This window comes from Salvia splendens, chromosome 14 (assembly GCF_004379255.2).
Source record: "Salvia splendens isolate huo1 chromosome 14, SspV2, whole genome shotgun sequence".
Taxonomy (NCBI): Eukaryota; Viridiplantae; Streptophyta; class Magnoliopsida; order Lamiales; family Lamiaceae; genus Salvia; species Salvia splendens.
In genome coordinates this window covers 17,550,811-17,571,619 of record NC_056045.1, presented here as the reverse complement: position 1 = coordinate 17,571,619, position 20,809 = coordinate 17,550,811, and the positions used below count along the sequence as shown (strand labels likewise).

At 41.0% G+C, this 20,809-nt stretch overlaps 1 pseudogene; it reads right to left on the bottom strand.

Moving 5' to 3' along the window:
- Positions 1-2,144: 2,144 nt before the first annotated feature.
- LOC121764273 lies at positions 2,145-18,320 on the bottom strand (annotated as a pseudogene).
- Between the last annotated feature and the right edge of the window lie 2,489 nt (positions 18,321-20,809).

The window sequence follows — 20,809 nt, the reverse complement described above, 5'->3', positions numbered from 1 at the left end:
ATTATACAAGTTCAAACCAACACTTATCCGATACATATTTCAAAATATCCTGTAAAGTAGTGGAACTCTCACACCACTCTATATACTATACATTTATCTACATGCAAAAATGATGAGGAAGAGAAGGTTGCCAATATGCGTCAGCCGCCGAACCTAATAACACGTGGAGTTCCTATGACCCACTTCAGTCAAAACTTTACTATTATCTTATTCCTGAAAAATTTAGTGGTTTATATGAGCCACAACTCAGTATATATAAATTTCCAACTTTAATCTCACATGATACAAACATCAAGCATATTCTTTTATCAATACATATAATTAGAAACAATATATAACATAATTTAAAAACAAACCAAATCACATTCATATGCATATGCCACTCTATTCAGTTTATTATTCTGTAACAGTCAAGCCTGGTATCTGCCCGGGATTCCTCTATGACCCGAAGGTCTCTCTGTAATTGGACTCATATGTCCCTATGTATTTGACCCGAAGGCCCCTCTGTATTTGACCCGAAGGCCTCTCTATAATTGGACTCATAGGTCCCTCTAAAATTTCAGATCCAGTACAAGGCTGTCACAGATCCTCTTTAATCACATGATTCATGTACTTGTAAAACATCAATTACATATTTCTATCATAAAATTCATTTACAACATCATATCCATTGCACTAATCACATATCCATATCATATTCCACCATCTATATCAAATAACATATAATCACATCAATTTCACACCATATAATCCAATAATTCACTCCTATTCAACATATAACAATCAACCACATAACACATCTAAAACTAAAAGTGTGATTTATACACACCTGATGGCGACAATATTCGAACCCTTAATTCTGCCTCCTGATCTACCGCCCTCAATCATATCTAGCCGTGAATTTAGTACTTCTCTTTTTCTCATTCTTCTTTCTTCAGCTAAATCGCTTAAACTCTCAACTCTTTCTCTTCGTATAATCACTTTGAGTTTATCTCTCCCTTTTTGTAATATTACAATGCATCTCCTCTATTTTTATAAACTAAGATGCCAGTCTAACCTACTTAAATATATCATGCTAAAACAATACATGTGTGGCTAAGCTCCACCTACAATATACATATATATAGCAAACATTTATATAATATTCATAAAGTGGGTGTTTCGATCAATACAAGATATTTAAACAATTAAAATTATGACAAGTGTTATAACATGCATGCAACCCATATGTAGGGATATAATTTGTACACGTATAGAATACGTGTGATCCTTCCTTTTCTTTAGTAACAGTTACGTGTGTACACATGCACATTTTATAAACTAAGCACTAAACTTATATTTTAATGCACACTACTATTGCATATACATATTAATCAAATAAACTAATTTAACTAGTTACCTATATACATATATGTTTCGTTCATATAATAAATAATTTTAATACTATGTATAATGATATCAACTCCACATAATTAAATAAGATAACATCTTCTATAACATTCTAAAAAAAATGTCTTGTAATACCAAAGAGAGTAATATATAATTCTGAATAAAATATGTTGCTATGCAAAAATTTATATTTCAGGTTAGGGATGTTACATGATGAGGATTTCTCGAGATGAAGCCTCGATTGCTTGACAATCGGCCTCCTACAGCTGCTGCGGCGACGACGGTGGGAGAAACCGTTGGTTTTGTGGAGGAGAAAGAGGTGAGGTGTTAGCGCAGTGGCGGATGACATCCTAGACCAGAATGAAATTACCTTTCTGTCATTTCATAATTAATTAATCTAAAAATATTTTCCATGTGGCAAATTCTGGACCATTCATTTAATAGAAATGAGTGGCTGATAATGCATCTCAATTCTCAATTAGACTAAAAAATTTCAATTGATCACAACCCTATATTTATATATATTAAATATATTTATCATATACTTATATAATGATATGATTGTATTGCAGTATACGGTGTAGAATTTGGTATAGTCTCTTTACTTTATTCTCTCTTATTTTATCTTCTACAAAATAATATTGTGCTCAATAAGAAATGTTGTACTCAAACTGAAAAAAGGGAGTATTTATTAAGAGCAGAGGCAAAACAAATAATTCCCTATTGATTTGAATGAATGGCGAGATTCGATGAGACTAGTGAGCAATAAGAGAAGCCGTGGATGGACTATTCTCCAGCACCACTTCTTAACCATCGCTGCAAGTTTCCATGCCCGGAGCCATGAGTTGCCAAAACAATGCACCACCACATGGCCCTCCACCCGCTGCACTGAAAAGTGTGTCTTTCGCTTTCCTTCATTCTCATTTTCCGTTAATCGTTGTGTCTTGCTAGAGTTGGATTGTCAAGCTGATCAAGCTGGTCAGGGGCGTGCCTTCTACCTGCGAACACAGGTGAGTGGATCCAGTGGAGATTCAGACTGATCAACTTAACTTAATCCCCTTTAAGTGAGATGAACAGGGTGATGCAAAAGTGTTTTCAAAACCTCAACATACAATACTATTAACTAGTATAGGAAAGTAAGGATCGATCCCACAGAGATGATGTGTTTGACATTGGTTGCGGCACGAATGGGATGGCTGCTGCCACGCTTCACTACAATGGGATAAGATGGAACACTTGACTTGAAAGACTAAACTAACTAAACTGAACTGATCCACTTGCTAAACTGATTAAATCTACTTGATCAACCCATCTTATCATTTCCTGACATGGACAAACAGAATAAAGCGATAACTGTCAGTCTCCTGCAAAACGTACGATAAAGCAACACTTTCTTAACAGCTTCATCTTCTTCACAAAATCAACAAGAAAAACAAAGTATAGCAGATCTGAACGATTACTAGTAATGAGGTATCATAACAACTTGAAAACTTAAATCTACTCCTAAGAACTGAACTACGTTCACGTAAACAAGAAGCTAACCCATAATCATGCAGAAATCCAAACTCATCTATCAGATCAAAACGTCTTAACACATTTCATCCATAATTCTCCTTCGCAATCAAACGAAAAATAAATCGAAGACTCGGATACATCAGATCAAACCACAGCAAACATTTGAGCTAAGACATACATCGCGAATAGGAATCAAACAGATCAGAGAGATTGTGTATAACAATAGGAAATTCCAACGAGGAAATGAGATCATAATACTAAAATTACTGAATCTAAAAGAGTGAAAGTCATGAGTAGCAACAAAACATGGACCGAAAATAACTAAGAAAACAAGAAATTGTTTCATCGCTCCAAGTGTGTATGCATTGGAATTAGGAGTGCGGAGTGTTGGGAGCTCCCATTTCAGCTCTGGAAAAGAGCTGAAAACTAATGAGCGTCGTCCATTCCAAGCTGCATCCTTCCTCCTTCTCTATTTCCATTTATAGGAAGACGTGAGGTCTTGATCCTTAGGGCATTTGTTCTCTGAAAAGTCTGCTTTACCCTTTGCCCTTGGGGATCTTTCTTGTGTGACGCATTATTCTTCTAACCAGGTTCTCCCACTGCATGCCATTTGATCCAACTTTATCCATTTACGTAGCGAATTTAACTCCTTCCTCTCATCCATTCGTCCGCCTAGTTGATCATCTCAGTTTCTGAAAATGGCGGACTTTCATTCACACCTGGCTCAAAATTAATCGTTAGTCACAGAATTTGATGTAGTTTTATGATAGAACACATGCGTGAAACAAGTCTCATCAAACTGCTCACACTTAACCCATACTTGTCCTCAAGTATGAAAGAAAAGAAAAAGAAAAGAGGCAAGTTTCAAAGCATGACTCTTATTTAAAACAACATAAAACAAATGCAAACAAGTGAAAGACCTAAAAAGTAAATAAAAGCATAAGTAAACCGAAACAAAAGGTCATGTAAAGGAAAAAGACAGAACTGGTTTATATTGTTTGGCAAACGTCCCCACAAGCTAAAAGTCAATCCAATTGTCCACAGTCTCAAATTCATTTCCCTCATCTCTTCTACCTAATCATGCATGTCCGTTTGTCAAGACGACTTATATCTTTCCAACTGTTGGATTCACTCAGTCACTCAATTCTCACCAGAATTGTTAGGAACATACACTCATTTATGCTGCGAGAATCTCCAACTCAAGCCAGTTCCTTAAGGTCTTTGATTGGGTTGTAATGGGGCTGAAAGGGTGTTATTTGAGCTTGGGTGAGAGTCCTAGGGGTTCTAAGTTCATAATGGGTGATATCTCAATCTCTGTGAATGTGTGAACTTAGAGAAAAACCGAGACAACCTCCCAGTTTATTCTGACTATTTCCCATATATTTTTCCCCTTTTTCCTTAGCCATTCTACTCCCTTTTATCTTTTCTTTTTTTTTTCTTTCTTTCTTGGACCAGGTTCTATGATTCCTGCCCTTTTTTCAGCTTTTTTTTATTTCTAAGGTTTCACAATTTTTTGTGGGGTCAAGTGTAAAGAACCATACCTTATTGCCTAAAAGCTCATTTATTCTCTTTCCCTTTTTTCTGGGACGTATTTTCTCTCTCTATCTCTCTCTCTCTCTCTCTCTCTCTCTTATTTTCATCTAATCAGCCTATCTGTTCTACCCCAATTTGGTGAGTTGTCTCAGCCCTTGTCCCCTCTGTTCACATGTGGGTAAAACTTGGTTTTCAAAAGAAGGGTTAAGTGTCTGGGCTTCAAGAGTGTAGTCTAGGGGTTGCCCTTACAATGAGGCTGGTAATAGTTCGAAAGAATTTAGGCTCAACTGGTTATTTCCTAATGCCTTTAATCCTTACTGCCTTCTGTCATATTTCTCATAGCATCAATTATAGTCACTCTATTCTTCTAATAGTAGAAAGTGTTCTACTCTAAACTTTTAACTCACATTTTAGAGGGTTTCACAGAAGATCTAGATTAAAGCACTTCTATCGTTCTCACTTCATCCAAACAAATTTTGGCTTATTAAAGAAGGGAATCTCACAAATCAACATGCATCATTTCTTCAATCACTCTTAGTAAGGGAATCTTGCCTTTATTTTTTAAACCAGTTCATGTCTGAAAAAACACATAGGACTTTAACTAAACAAGCAGGCTTCAAAAACTGACTACACAGACTTTTCCCCCACCCACTTCATTTCAGCTTGCCCTCAAGCGAACTTGATGAAGTGGAGAACAGGGTAGGTAGTCAGTGTTTGGACAAGGAAAACTCAAACTTCTCACACTTAGAACAAGCATTGGGCTAAGTGGGAGAAGACAGCAAAAGCGGATATACCAAACCAAACATGCTTGTACACATATGAACCAAGAACAAACAAACATATATATACAAAACTTCTCACACTTAGACTGTGCAACAGGCTAAGTGGGAGAAGATAAACAAACAGAGACAAAGAACATGTATTAAGAAACAAATTTCTCTCCACCCCCTGCTTACTTGTCTGTCTAGAATTACCCTTCATCTTCTCCTCATCCTCCTCAGAGTCTATCACCACGATATTCACCAGATTCTCTGCCTGCTTACTGCCTGCCGCTACTCGTTACATTCCTACTGACCGCTCTCTGTAGGTCATCTCTCATTTGGCCCGATTGCTCCATGTATCTCCTTCCTTGCTGTCTGTGTCTGCAATTATGTTATGCGAGGAAGAGGACGTGAAGATCATAGCTTGAGTGTCAGAGAGAGATGCGGTTTCCTCCAAACTCTCGAGGGAATTTGGCGCAGATGGGGAAATTTATTCGTCTCTGGAGCTGGTGGCTTGGTAGGTAAACGGGTAAGGTATTCCTACCGTGGGTCTGGTTCTCCGCATCACACCTTTAGGACTCCCTAACTGTGAATCAGTTAGAGAAGTCGCCGGAGGCTGGGTGGAATCAGTGGTCGATGATGATGAGCTTGTAGGTGTTGGGGGTTCCTGACGAGGAGTCGCCAGAATTAAGTGCACCCTTCGGCCGGATGCGGGTTTCTGGGCACGGCCAGAAGTGAAGGCTCTGTCTATTGTTGTTTCTCCTGAGAATTTAGGGAATGGATTTGGGTATTTTTTTGGGTGGAGAAGTTGTGAAAGCTACGAAGTGGGGGAGAGTGGGAGAGAGGCGCGCGGATATTGGAGTAACAGAGGGAAGATGGAATAGTCGCTTATGACATCAACGTCTGTTCGCCTTCCTGTGCCAATTTTCAAATTTCAAAGTTAAATATTTTCGCTTTTACTTTTCCCGGTTAAAAACAAATTTACTCATTATTTTCTCCCTTTCACTTATTCAGCTAAACCCTGACCAAAAGTAAGATAAACAAAGAGGGAGATTTGTGGAGCACTAGACGGAGATTCTCTTCCGAGAATTAAAAGATTTATCATTTAAATTTAAAAACTCAATCCAGATACGTCCGAAAAAATTTTATTTTCTGAAATAAAAAAATTGTTTGGGATTTTCTGAAAAAAACATTTATTCCCAGCCGTGAGCAATTCTTGAAATCTACTTGATCAAATGCCTTGCTCCCACACGTGTATTGAGCTGAGTAAGTAGATTTACGAGAATTTCCCAATGAACATTTATTTACTTGATCAGGCTGAGTACGTATAGTGGGATTTCCCTTGTTACACACACTGTCGATTTATTTATCAAAAATTTCTTTTAAAAATGGAGGAGTAAGAACTAGTAACAGATCAGGATACTCCCTTCAAACGTTGTGATTCCCACAATGTGGTGGATTGGTGGAGTCGAGAGTCGCTCATTGCTTTCCTAAATTGACTTGCTTGGATTTCTACCAAGACTTGAGGAGTAGTACTTTCTGCCTAGTTAATCATCCTTGCATCCTTGTGCTCTTAGATTGGCAGCTTCCTTCCCTCCTTTCAGTCATCCATCCTCAGGTTCCCGTTGTCATCCAAGCATTCAACTGGATCAACTGGGGTTGAGCTTCTTCCCAACTTGATAAGTTCAGAGATTGACAACCTGTGGATGGAAATAATCATCAATTGGGGATCCTGAACGAATATTTCCTCTTTCACTCCCTCGATTTTTTCTAAAGGCACATCACCATCACGATAGCCTGCTTTTTCTTGTGATTCTTGTAAGTACCCTGTGCTTTTCTCTTTTCCTTGGGGCATAATCCAGGGTCATGAGGTTTCTCCATTTTCAATGGCTCACGCCATGGTTCCAGTTGTTCCCAGTAGATGGACCTTGCAGCTCCTCTTTGAGGCATTGGCTCTCCCTTCGGCTCTGGTCCTTCTTCTTCGTAGCATCCCCCTGAATTGTCAATCACTGGAGGTGGTCTCTTTGGTCGTGCATTTTTTCCTTCCACTTTAGGTACAACCCTCTCTGTTTCTTCTTCCAGGAGATGCTCTGCTTTCGTCTGGAGGTAGAATAACGAAGCTCCCAGTTTCTCATGGTGTTTGATGTCCTCTTCTCCTGTCCCTTGAGGCTCATCCTTAGGTTCCTATAGGGTTTCTCATGCTATGTTGTTCTTGAGAGGCAACTCTTCTTCAATTCTAGACTCCTCCTCTGCTAATTTGGCCTCAACGGCTCCTGCTTCTGCTGGCTTTTCCAGTGATTCCTTCGACTTTTGTTCAGCATTTGATGGCTCTTCCTCCTCAGATTCACTCATATCTCCTCCTTCTATTCTCTTCTTATTCACCCTGGCTTCTGCTCTTTCCTTTTGTATCCCTTTCATTATACCAGCTAGCAGAGCGACTTGCTTAATCATTTCGGCCATGCTGGATTTCTGCTCGTCACACGTATGATGCATTTCCTGTGTCAGCTCGTCATTTGATTTCAACTAACGTCTAATGCTCTGCTGGGACACGATCAATCCTTCGATCCTTCCCTCTGTAGAGTCTGCATAATGATACATATCCACGGGTGGTTCAAGACTCTGTTGAAGCTGAGGTTGATATTGAGGTTGATCAGGACAAGCTTGGTTCTGGTGACACTGGGGATCTTGATTTTGCCAATCCCCTCCTTGACATGTTGAGATATAATCCTCTGCACCTAGGAACCATGGGCTATGGGGTTGATCTTGGAAGGGTGGATAGTGGCCGGGGTAGTGTGCTTGATAAGTCTGTTGACTGGAATCGTAGATGTGAGAATCAGGGTGAGATTGGTGGTTTGGATATCCCATTTGCCATGTGGGCATTTGGGTGGCAATTGGATATGGTTCTGACTGGTACGGGGCAGGTGAGTATTCTTCCTCAGACCAGCTCTATTGAAAAGTGTTTCTTGCGCTCTCTTGTCCTCCATATTATAGGTATTCATGTCGGTGCACCTCTCCTTGCCCTCCAGGATTCCAACTCCTGTTTGAACTCCAAATCTCTCATGTATTTTGGTGGTGACTCACTTGATCAGTCTGTAAATAGGGTCTGATTGAAGGAATTTGTGGATGGCTTGACTCAAGAACTAGATTGAACACTTCTTCAACTTTGTTAATTCAGCTTCTCAGCTGCGTGTTGTCATCCATTGTGGGAATGTTCATCTCATTCTTTTGGGGCAGAGTTTCTGGTGTATCATCGTACCCTCTTTTCGCACTTAGAAGTTTCTCCAGGACGATCTTGGCTTTACTCAACCGTAGTTGTGAGAAATTCCCCCCACTCGACGAGTTCACAAGGTCTTACTCCTTGCAACCATTCCATCGTAGAACCTTGAGTAGATTTCCACTTCCAACATGTCATGATTTGGGCATGCATCCAGAAGTCCTATGTATCTGTGTCAATATTTGCTTAATCTCTCATCATATCCTTGGGAAGCCTCTATGATTTCCCTTCGAAGTGCATCTAACTTTGCTGTTGGAAAGAATTGGTTCAGGAACTCCCACTCGAAATCCGACCATGCCTTGATGGTGTTGGGTTCCAATCCTCGCAACCAAGTATTTGTTTCGCCCTTCAAAGTAAGGGGAACAATCCTTAGCTTGAGGTACTCCTCACTTGACCCCTTTGGCCTTTTCTGCACTCTGTAGATCTTTCTAAATTTATGAAGGAATTCAATCGGGCTCTCAGTACTAGCTCTCAGGAACACAAGTAAAACAGCTAGCAATTTCGACTTCACATATACTGCTTCTTGCCCAGGGGTGTTTGAGATAGCGTGGGTTGGCTCATTCTCAGCGTGGAGATAGATTGAACCTATCTCCGGTTCATCCTCCTGATCGCCGACCATGGTAGTTTCTGCCTCCTTTGGGTGAGCTATTGATTCTGGCCGACTTATGCAGGTGATGTCCTGTTTCTCTTCATGGTTGGAAACCGGATCATTCGGCTGGCCAGGAAGTGGTTCTGGTTGGGCAAAGTTAGGCTCCTCCTCTTCCTCTACTTGCTTCCTGAACTCAGTGCCTTCGAACTAAGGAAAACAAAAAACAACAAAGAGCTTATTTACAAGATTTAAACTAAAATTCTTAAACAAACCTTGAGACGTTGTGCTCATCTATGTGTTCTCTTGCTCTGGTAGTCTTCGACCCACTTCAGCAGGGAAAACGTTCGATCCACATAGACATGGACATCGATTCTGTACTGATGTTGCCCTGAGCTGTCTCTCAACTACAAATATAGAGAAGAAAATATTAACAGTATATACACCAAGGTGTCTTGCAACAAATGTAGGGTAAACACCATCATCCCCGGCAACGGAGCAATTTGAAAAGTGTGTCTTTTGCTCTCCTTCATTCTCATTTTCCGTTTATCGTTATGGATTCCTCAAGTTGGATTGTCAAGCTGATCAAGCTGGTCAGGGGCGTGCCTTCTACCTGCGAACACAGGTGAGTGGATCCAGTGGAGATTCAGATTGATCAACTTAACTTAATCCGCCTTGAGTGAGATGAACAGGGTGACGCGAAAGTGTTTTCAAAATCTTAACCCACAATACTATTAACTAGTATAGGGAAGTAAGGATCGATCCCATAGAGATGATGTGTTTGACATTGATTGCGGCACGAATGGGATGGCTGCTGCCACGCTTCACTACAGTGGGTTAAGTTGGAACACTTTACTTGAAAGACTAAACTAACTAAACTGAACTGTTCCATTTGCTAAACTGATTAAACCTACTTAATCAACTCATCCTATCATTTCCTTAAATGGACAAACAGAATAAAGCGATAACTGTCAGTCTCCTGCAAAACGTACGATAAAGCAACACTTCCTTAACAACTTCATCTTCTTCACAGAATCAACAAGAAAAACAGAGTAAAGCAGATCTGAACTATTACTAGTAAACATCACTCCTAAGAACTTAACTACGTTCACGTAAACAAGAAGCTAACCCATAATCATGCAGAAATCCAAACTCATCTATCAGATCAAAACGTCTTAACACATTTCATCCATAATTTTCCTTCACAATCAAACGACACATAAATCAAAGACTAAGATACATCAGATCAAACCGCAGCAAACATTTGAGCTAAGACATACATCGTGAATAGAAAATCAAACAGATCGGAGAGATTATGTATAACAACAGGAAATTCCAACGAGGAAATGAGATCATAATACTAAAATTATTGAATCTGAAAGTCATGAGTAGCAACAAAACATGGACCGAAAATAACTAAGAAAACAGGAAACTGTTTCATCTCTCCAAGTGTGTATGCAGTGGAATTAGGAGTGCGGAGTGTTGGGAGCTCCCATTTCAGCTCTGGAAGAGAGCTGAAAACTAATGAGTGTCATCCATTCCAAGCTGCCTCCTTCCTCGTTCTCTATTTACATTTATAGGAGGGCGTGAGGTCTTGATCCTTAGGGCATTTGTTCTCTGAAAAGTCTGCTTTACCCTTTGCCCTTGGGGATCTTTCTTGTGTGGTGCATTAGTCTTCTAACCAGGTACTCCCACTGCATGCCATTTGATCCAACTTGATCCATTTATGCAGCGAATTTAACTCCTTCCCCTCATCCATTCGTACGCCTAGTTGATCATCTTAGTTTCTGAAAATGGCGGACTTTCATACACACTTGGCTCAAAATTAATCGTTAGTCACAAAATTTGATGTAGTTTTATGATAGAACACATGCGTGAAACGAGCCTCATCAGGCACACTTATAAACTTCGTTATAAATTTCGTTGAAATATGCATCTCTCGATCTCACACTGAAATTCGCATACCTCGATGACTTCCCGAACTCTGCCACCACTAACGTCTTCCTAATGGCTGTTTGCGAGTCTTGGATGTGCGATTGGATCCACTTTCGCACGAACTCCGCCTCGTTCGTGCCGCTAGGAAGCCTGACATATCATGTTATGTTACATCTCGTGTTTCACTATACTATTTCTATTTCTATTTCTAAACTAATCTTTTGTTCCTATCTTGTCACATTTTAATCGGACACGTATTTTAAGAAATGTAATGGAAAGTGGGTTGAAAAGTTAATTGGAAAGTGGATCCTACTTTTAAATACTCCTTCTGTCCCACTCAAGATGTCTACCTTTTCTTTTTAGTTTATCCTATTTAAGATGTTCATTTTCTATATGAGGAAACAAATTTATCTCTCCTATCTCCTCGTTAAAACACCCAACTACCTTTCCTCTATTATATTACACTAAATAATTCTTTCTAAAACTCGCAACTACCTTTCCTCTCTTTACTATATTACACTATTAATTTTTCCTAAAACTCTGTGCCACTCAAGATTGTTGACATTTTGAGTGGGACGGGGGTATTATTAGTTTTGCTACTAAATATGGTAAAAATGTGAAATGCGACGAATTTTGTGGGACGAATGAAATTAGAAATATGAGACAAATTTTCAAGGACAGAGGGATTAGTACATACCATGGGTCGGTCAGGGTAAAGATGAATGGTGGCAAAATCCACTTGGGGAATGCGGTTGTTGGAGACGAAACCGGTGCCGATTCCGACGGGATTGTTTTGCTTCTTCTCGGGCGTAGAATCGCCGTAGAATCCTTCCAATCCGATGCTGAGGAGGTGCTTCTTGTCTATGGATTTCACATGAGCTGGCATTTCCGCCACCCACTCCTTTTCATCTTTATTTCTCGTCATTACTCTCCAAATCAAATGCAATCTATCATAAAAAGTCGAAAACTAACGACTCTCTCTCATATTCATAAATTCACAGAGGGCAACACTAGTTACAAGCAACATGTCCTTTTAATAAATACGTATTCATTATGCTTAATTAATGTCTCATTAATACGCAATCAATAATTAATTAATAGGAGTACTTGGATAATTTTTTTCTTAATTTTCTAATATATGTATTACAGTAAAATATATTGAGGGGCAGAGAGTGTGACTTGTAACGCTTTTCCAGAGAGGTCGGATGAGCAACGGGGTTCGTTCATGAGCTCCCTTGCAAGTATGGTCGAATCATCTTTGAAAGCTACGCCACTTACTGAATTCATTCTTGTTACCACTGCCAGCATATTTTAAGACCCAAAATGCAATTAATTATTGTAAACAGGTACTCCCTCTCCCTCTCCCTATGTCCACCATTTAAAACCATTTAAAAGAAGATCATTTCGAACATTGATTTTAAAAAATTGCTGGACTCAAATTATGGAGCGTAAAGGAAGAAAGTAAGTTTAAAATGAGACCTATTTATATACTCTCTCCGTTCCATAGTAATAGAGACATTTCTTTCCGTCACGAAGATTAAGAAAAATGTGTGTAGTATATTAAAGAAAAATATAATAAAGTATGACAAGGGAAATAGTAGAGAGAAGAAAGTAAGAGAAATACAAATAAGTGGGAAGAAATGTGTTGACTTTTACTAAAAAGGGAAATGACTCAACTACTATGGAATGTACCAAAATGACTCTACTACTATGGAACGGAAGGAGTATTAGTTTATAATGAATTGTGAGTGTAAAAATTAGTGGAAAGTGAGGTCCATAAACAAAAAGTGGAAAAAAGTGAACAATCAAAAATGACAAAATGGTTCTCTAAATGGTGGAAGAGGTGAGTATTTAATATGGAAGGAGAAAAAATGAATTTGATGGAGTTTACCTTAATATAATTTTTGAAGTAGCCTTTAACAATAGGATTAGTGAAAAACTCATCATCATTGTTCAATAAATGTCCTTGCTCCCTAGCCCATTGAACATATTGCTTTTTCCCTCCATAACCATCCCAATTGTTCACCAATGTCAAGATTAGATGAATCCCATGTTTGCTGGCTTCTGATACAACATAATCCAATCCCTACACAATACACTCATAAATATATATGGAAAAACAGATCTATAACGACTTTGGCCTGCTCTGATATTATATGGACAAAAATGTAGGTTTTCAACGATACCTTAAACATATCCTGGTTATATGAGCCGGGAGATGTTTGCAAGGGTTTAGCGCCTCCGTCGTTGAAAGCCCAAGTCCTTACGACGTTCATGCCATATTTCGAAGCCTTGGCAAAGGTTTCGGACACCTTCTCCCTCGTGGAAGGATCGGACGCCATGTACATTAACCAATAAGAATTGAAGCCATTCAAAAAAGAAGGCCTTTCCATTCTTGATGAATTTCTTACCTTTTGTCTTCATAAACTCACCGCCTCCAACTCCAACTCCTCTTGCCTCGCCACTTACAATGGCTGCAAATGCAAACACTAACACAAAACCCCAACTCTTTCTCCACATTTTGTAACAAAATGTTTTCTCTTTTTCTCATCAATACATGGGAAATTTGGTTTATTTATAAAAGGGAGTTGGATTGGTTATTATTGTTTGCAGCCTATTTTTCGTTGTAATTGCTTGTGGAGATCGTGTAATTATTTTTCTTTATATCTATCATCTATTATATTAAGGAATTTGATATTGCGAAGCCATCAAAATGGAATTTTGCATTTCCCACTCCTCGTCGTTCCATTAATTAACGTAATTAATATCTATTTCTAAACATATTATAAAGTTGTTTCCTTATATTTTGAACATATATTTATTTTGCAATATTACTCTATAATTATCTCCAGTAAAACTTCTAGTACTCCCTCCGTTCCTTATAATTTATCAATGTTTGACCCGGCACAGGTTTTAAGAAATGTAACAGAAAATGAATGGAAAAAGTAAATGATAGGTGGGTTCTATTTTTATATATTAGTTTTATAATAAAAATGTGAGTGAAAGAGCAGGTTTGCGTCAGGTGTCGTTCAAGCCCAGGTGTATCCTACTGATCAGGATAAAACAAGCCCCAGCTAATCCTGAACCTGGTATCAATAATCCTCAACCCACTTCTACTGGCTAGTATAGTGGACGTAGGGGTCGAATCCCACAGAGATGAATGCGTTTTGGGAATTGTGATGATATTCTGGAAAGGTTTGGTTAGCTACCACGCTTTGGGTTGAGACTTATCTAGGCTGGAATTTAAGGTGGTACTCTACTGACTAGGAGGCGGGAGAGATGTTAAACAGACGGTTGTGTACGTGTGAGTGGGGAACATGATGTTTCATAAATAAATGTAGAAGGTACGAGTTTACTATAAAAGGCTAAACAGAATATCAGAGGAAGAGAGATAGTTAGGTGACTAGACCTGCAGATCTGAAAAGTAACAGCTGAAAAGTAAGGATAAAAGTAAAAAGTTGTTAAAAAGCAAAAGTGGTCCCAAACTTGGATGGAGATGTTGTCTTCTTCAACATAAATCAAATCAGATCAGCAAAACCAGATTCATCACCATAAAAACACAGATTAACAACTTCAAGAACACAGATCTACAATTAAAACTTCGAATCAAAAGATCGAACACTGAAACTGCAATTATGCTTACTGGTCAACATGCAGGGTGGCGGAAATCACATAAACTGGGTTTCGCACTTAATTAATTCAGATCTAAAATCTAACCGCTATCTAGACTTGCAAACTCAGAGAAATTAACTTCAGAAGTTAAAACATGCGATTTCACACTGGAAATTACCGTAACAGCTAGATCTAAGCTATCTAGGCAGAAAGAAGCGAAATTAAACATGAACCAATGCTGGAAAACAACTTCATACTCAATAAAACGTTTGGATCACAACTAATACTTCAAAGTAAGCAATATTTAAAGTGCAACAAATCCAATCCTAAGAAAACAGAATGCGATTAACTAAGAAAGCAATAAAGATTGTTTGCCACTCCGGGTGATGAAACTGTTGACACTGCGAGACACGCTGACTGGAACGAGAGAATGGAACTCCGGCGAACTGATGATCTTCAAGTGACCATGGCTATAGCGAGGAACGAGAATTACGAAGGATAATGCTGAAGGAGTGATCTACCGAAGAGAGATTGCTAACTAAGCGTAGGAGTTAACTAATTAACTGATGATGATTCTCTCTCCAAGTGGCTTCCTTTTATAGGGAGGCCTCCCTTGATTTTTAGGGTAGACTTCAAACATGAAATGACTCTTTTGCCCCCTTGCTTGCGGCTGATCGTCCCAGCTATCCTTCTTCTCCATCTCGAGCCTTTTTTGGCATGCATACTGGTCAGGATAGCAACATCCTGACGCCCTTTTCGCCTGAAGTATCCGAAGCTTTGCCTACTGGCTAGAACACTCAACCTGCACACTTAAGCAACTGTTTTGCAGAATATATTCTAATTATGCACATTATACTGACCAGTAACCAAGGCCTAGAATACGACTTATCAAACTGCTCACACTTACCACATGCTTGTCCTCAAGCGTGAAGAACAAACAAAAATACGTAAGTCGAATTCTAGCCTGGTTACTCCCCTGACCGACTCTATCCTACCCTAGGCTCTAACTATGACGCAAAGAAAACACATAACAAAGACAAACACATAAAAGAAAACTAAAACATTTAGACACATTAACACAGTAATTGGGCTATATTTTCAACCATCCCTCCCCTCAGGATCAGGTGCAATCCGGCCTTAGACAGCCTTGAACTTCCGCCCCCCTTTTCTCTCCTAGTCAGTATATTCGCCCGTCAAGATCGCCCAAACTTTCAGCCAAACACTAGGTTAACTCAGTCACTCATACCTCTCCGGGAATGTTAGGACTATTCTCTCTAAACGCTAGACCACAGATGCTTCGGACTTAGATCTCACGTGCAGCTACTGGAGGGCTTTAAGGTTTGTAACGGGGTTATTGGTTGTAGTGTTTGGGGTGGATGTTCCTAAGGCTCTAAGGTTCAAAAATTTCCACTTTATTTGGTCCGTGGGAACTGTGTGTACTCGGGCTCTTGGCTGTCACCTCGGCTTGGCTGGACTTTTTCTGAAGTTGCTTCCCAACTGGTCAGTAGCGTCTTGTGGCTTCTCCACCCTTATTCCTTCTCATTCTTTTTGTGGTCAAGTGTTTTCGACCATTTTCTTTACATTTTTCTTCTTCCCTTCTTATTGTTTTTTTGGACCTGGAATGACTTCCTGGTCGATTTTTTTTCCTTGCTTCTCAATTCTTTCGCTCCAGTTGGTTTCTTTATTGTATGTCCTTAGGGCTGGCAATTTTCGACACGACACGATAATCTGACACGAATCCGCACGAAATTATTAGGTTGGGGTCAAGTCTTATTGGATATGTGTCCTTATCGGGTTGACCCATTAAGAACCCGATAATTTCGGGTTGGGTTCGGGTCGGATGCGGGTCGGATACGGGTAACCCATTAAGAAATAATATTATTATTTTTATTATTATTTAAAAAAATATATATTACTTTAATGTTTTAATTTTATATAAATTAGGTTTAAATAGTATAAAACGGATTTTAATTGTGTAAATTAGGTTAAAAAATTAAGGTTTAATCGTGTAATATCAGGTTTTAATCATGTAATATCAGGTTCGGGTTGTTATCGTGTCGTGTCAACCCATATTATATCGTGTCGATAACGGGTTCGTGTCGGGTGTGGGTCGTGTTCGGATTTGAAGGTAGCAGGTCGGGTTCGTGTTCGGATTTACAGTTTCCTTAACAGGTCGGGTTCAGGTTAGGCCTTATTGGGTTGGGTCATTATTAGGTTGACCCGATAATGACCCAATCCGCACGATTTGCCAGCCCTATATGTCCTTCTGGCCAGTTGCCTTCTTGCCTTATGCCTTGCACACACAATTCCAGGGGCTAGGGGTTATATATGGGTATGTGTATGGCTAGAAAGTGGGGTTCTAAGGGTTGGAAAATAAATATTTTTTTTTTGGGGGGGGGGTTTCCTACTGCCTTCAGTGTTGCTACACGCAGTCACTTCACCCTAGGCACCTTGTGGCAGCCACTCTTTTCTTTTATGAATTAGTGGAAAGTGGTTCCACTTAAGGCTTATAACTCACATTTTAAGAGGGCTTTCATGTTTGGCTCTGAGGATGGGCTTTTCTTTCATACTCGCATCATCTATCCTGGCTAGGAGGTACTAAGGGGGGTGGTTTCTGTTTTCCAGCATGTCGTATCTCCCTCAATTCCCCTCACCGTCAGCTCAGGACAGTTGAGTTTTAAGCCCAATCAACACACAAAAGAAAAAAACTAGACCTAACAAGACACTAACACAAGCACAAACACAAACCACACATATACACATACATCATACTGGCCATTGCGTCCCCCCTCCCACTTCACAAGTGTCTGCCCTCAGATAAGGCTGTGAAGTGGAAAAGGTAATGGCCAGTATGTTGACACACAGACAAAACAAGCACAACGACATACTAAAACTGAAAACTTCTCACACTTAGACTATAGAATAGGCTAAGTGGGAGAATGTAAAACCTAAACAGAAACCAACAAAACGAAATATGTATATACAACAAACTCCTCACACTTAGACTATATAATAGGCTAAGTGTGAGTTGACATGCATACGAAAAAGAAAACAGAAAACACAAACACATGCGCCAAAAATAGCAAACCCTTTTTACTTCTCACACTTAGACTATTGCGTAGGCTAAGTGTTATGAAAGGGGTTTGCTCACGTACTACACAGATTATACTACCTAAAAAAAACAGCAAAACACAATTAAAATACGAAAAACTAAAAACTGAAAATAAAAAGAAAACTAACTGGTCAGGTGGGGTGGTGGTCACTTGTTCCTCCTGCTCCTTCGCGGGGCAGGTTGTGGTGCAGGTGGTTCTTCCGGTTGTTCCTCCTCATTCTCGGACTGCTTGTTCCCAGATTCTGTCGACTCTTCGGCATCTCCTTCATCTTGTTTCGCTTCTTCTTTCTGCTCTGCTTCTTTCGTCTCGGGAGTTACTTCCTCTAATACTCGTGGTTCATTAGTTCGGCCTCCGTGGCCACTCGGTCCAGATTCACGGACCAACTTCCCGGTTCCCAACTCGTTCAAGATTCCTTCCATCACAGTTGCCAAACGGCTTAACTCCGCTCTTGCTTTTCGATTCTCTTCCGCCAATTCTTCCACTGCTTTTTCCAACCTCTCCTGCCTCTGCTCCTGCGCTGGTGTTCCCTGGGCTACTGTCGCTTTCCCTGTAGGCATAGCTTCTTCTCCCATTGCATAGAAACGTGGTGCGCCCTGCCTCATGTAAACGGTGTTTGTTCGGACGAACAAAGGTGTATCAAAGAGACCAGGAGGATCCACCATGATATGGTCGGATAAGTCTGCAGCCTCTGTGATGATGATATTGTTTCTGACGAACACTCCCAAGATATGGCAGAGAGTGAGGTTTCTCGCTGGGTGGGTGGCAATTAGATGGCATTGGTACGCTGTCCAGAATCCTAGATGTAATTTCCTTCTGCACTTTGCGCACCACAGAAGGTATAACTCTGTCATTTATGTTCTTACCGCGGAGTTCGACTGCCCCAACAAATTGAAGTCCAAGTGAAGCTGGACTAGGCGTAGGATTGGGTTATTGAAATGGATTGAGCGAGAGAGAGTAGATGCAAATTCTCCAGAGGCTGGGTGAGTTAACTCCTCCCATGCCTCCTGGGGCTCAAATTCCACATGTCTGCGGGGAATTCCCCACTCCCTACTTCTCCACTCAGGCCCTATGGCCTCCTCCAAACTGCACATTCCCAGATGCACGGTCCACTCAATCAGATTCATCCGTATCTCTCCGCCAAACAGCCTAAAACTGATAAATTCCTCATCTAGATCAATGGTGACCTTAAACCTAAAGGTCGTGAAAAACTCCTTCGCTAATCTAACTGGGACACTCAGATCTCCATTCTCCAACAACCATTCGAATCCTAACGCGTGCAAATAAGAGAGAAACTGCTCGCGGGCACCCAACTCATCTAAAGAAGGAATATGAAGTTCACTTCCTTACTCCCTTCATCCTTGCTATCGAAAACTTTTTGTAGCTCCTTCGAGTCGAAAAGCTTTATCTCCTCCACCAGATCATCAGTAAGGTCCACTGTCTAGCGCCGGTACCTCAGTCTCTCTACCGGAGGATGTACTAGCCTTCGATGATCGTGCGAAAGCTGTTGCTCACTGTACTCCTCGTCCTCCAGGGAAATATCGCTGTCCGATTCTGACTCTTCACTGGCAGCGTATTCGCTATCACTTTGTTCCCTCCGGTGTTCCTGGGCTCGCTGAACTGACTCAGTAATGACTATGCCAGTGTTCACTGTACGTGGCTTCTTGTTGCTGGGCTTCTTCTTCATAGGGGCCTTCCCCTTCCATTTTCTTTCTTCCTGATATCTAGCTCCCTCTCCGTCATCCTCATCTTTCTCTTCTTCGGGTTCCTTCTCAGCTTGTGTTGAAAATTGATCCTGGGCAGTAGGACTGGTCCCCTTGTGGCCTACTGACCTGGATGCGAGGTCCAGACCCTCAGCCATCCCGTCAGCCTCTTCACCTTGGCCACTCAGTGTTGGAGAGACCGCTTCGGTTTCCATTGCAGTATCCTCTAGGTCAGTAACAGGTAAAGACTCTTCCCCAGGTTTTGTGGGAGTGGTTCTCTCTTCTTCACTCAAGATCTCCACGGGATTTGCCTCCGTGTTCAGCTTCGCCTTGCTAGCTGCCCACTTTCCTAAGCATCGTTGAGATACCCTTTGCAGCTTTGGCCGACTAGCCTTAGGTTCGCCCTTCAACACCAACTTCCTCTTGACGGCCTTCGGTTTTGTCACCGGAGGTGCCACTGGGTTGGGTACTTCTGGTCTTGCTTCTGTTTCTTTTGCTTTCGTTTCCTGTTCTTCAATAGATGTATCACCCCTCTCTGCTTCTAGCTGGGGTGATTTCGGCATAATCTCTTCTTCGCTTGCTTGGCTTTCCGAGCGGTTTCCTTCTTTGGCTTCTTCACTCTCTCCTACTGCTCGTGATGCGAGGTCTAGCCCCTCAGCCACCACGGCAGTGTCATCTTCCATCCGATTGACATCATCTAAAATAGCCTGAAATTCCTCATCGGTCATTAGGCCCTGATTCTTGGCCGTCTCATTCAGATCTATCTCCCCTCTAGCCACTTCGTGATGGACGGTTTCTGCGACCGGCGTCTCCTCAGCTGCACTTCTTCCCTCTTGGCCTTGCTTCTCCTTCCTCAGCCTTTCCTTCCTTTCTTCTGGATCAGAATCGTAATAGGCCGCAATAGGGTTAACATCCATGGGCTCTGTCTCTTGGTGGCTCGGAGAGGGTTCCGAGGGTTCTGACGGTGCGGCTTCAGTGGGAGATTCCTCTTCTTGTGGAATCGTTGGGGAAGTCGGCATGGTAGATGGAGGTTGTGCCGTGGGCTGCGCGCTTGTCTCTGATGCGGTTACTGCCGGGCTTGCTCCGGTCACGCTCCCTTGTCCTCCGATTCAGCTGAAATTTGCCAACTCCGCTGCCCAATTTCTGGTCGGATCTTGCAGCCTAAGAAACTCCGCCATTGCGTCTAAAGAGATCATCGCTGGTGCTTGCGGAGCCGGCTCTGATGGTTGTGAGTTCGGCGGTGGTTGGGTGGACGGTGGTTCTTCTCGCGGCTGTTGTGTTTCTGGGACCTCTTCCCGGCAGTTTGAAGTGGGTTTGATTTTTGTTGCCCATGCCTTCTTTCCCATGGCTTAGATCTGTGAAATTCCGGGTATAATGTGGGGGTTGGTGTT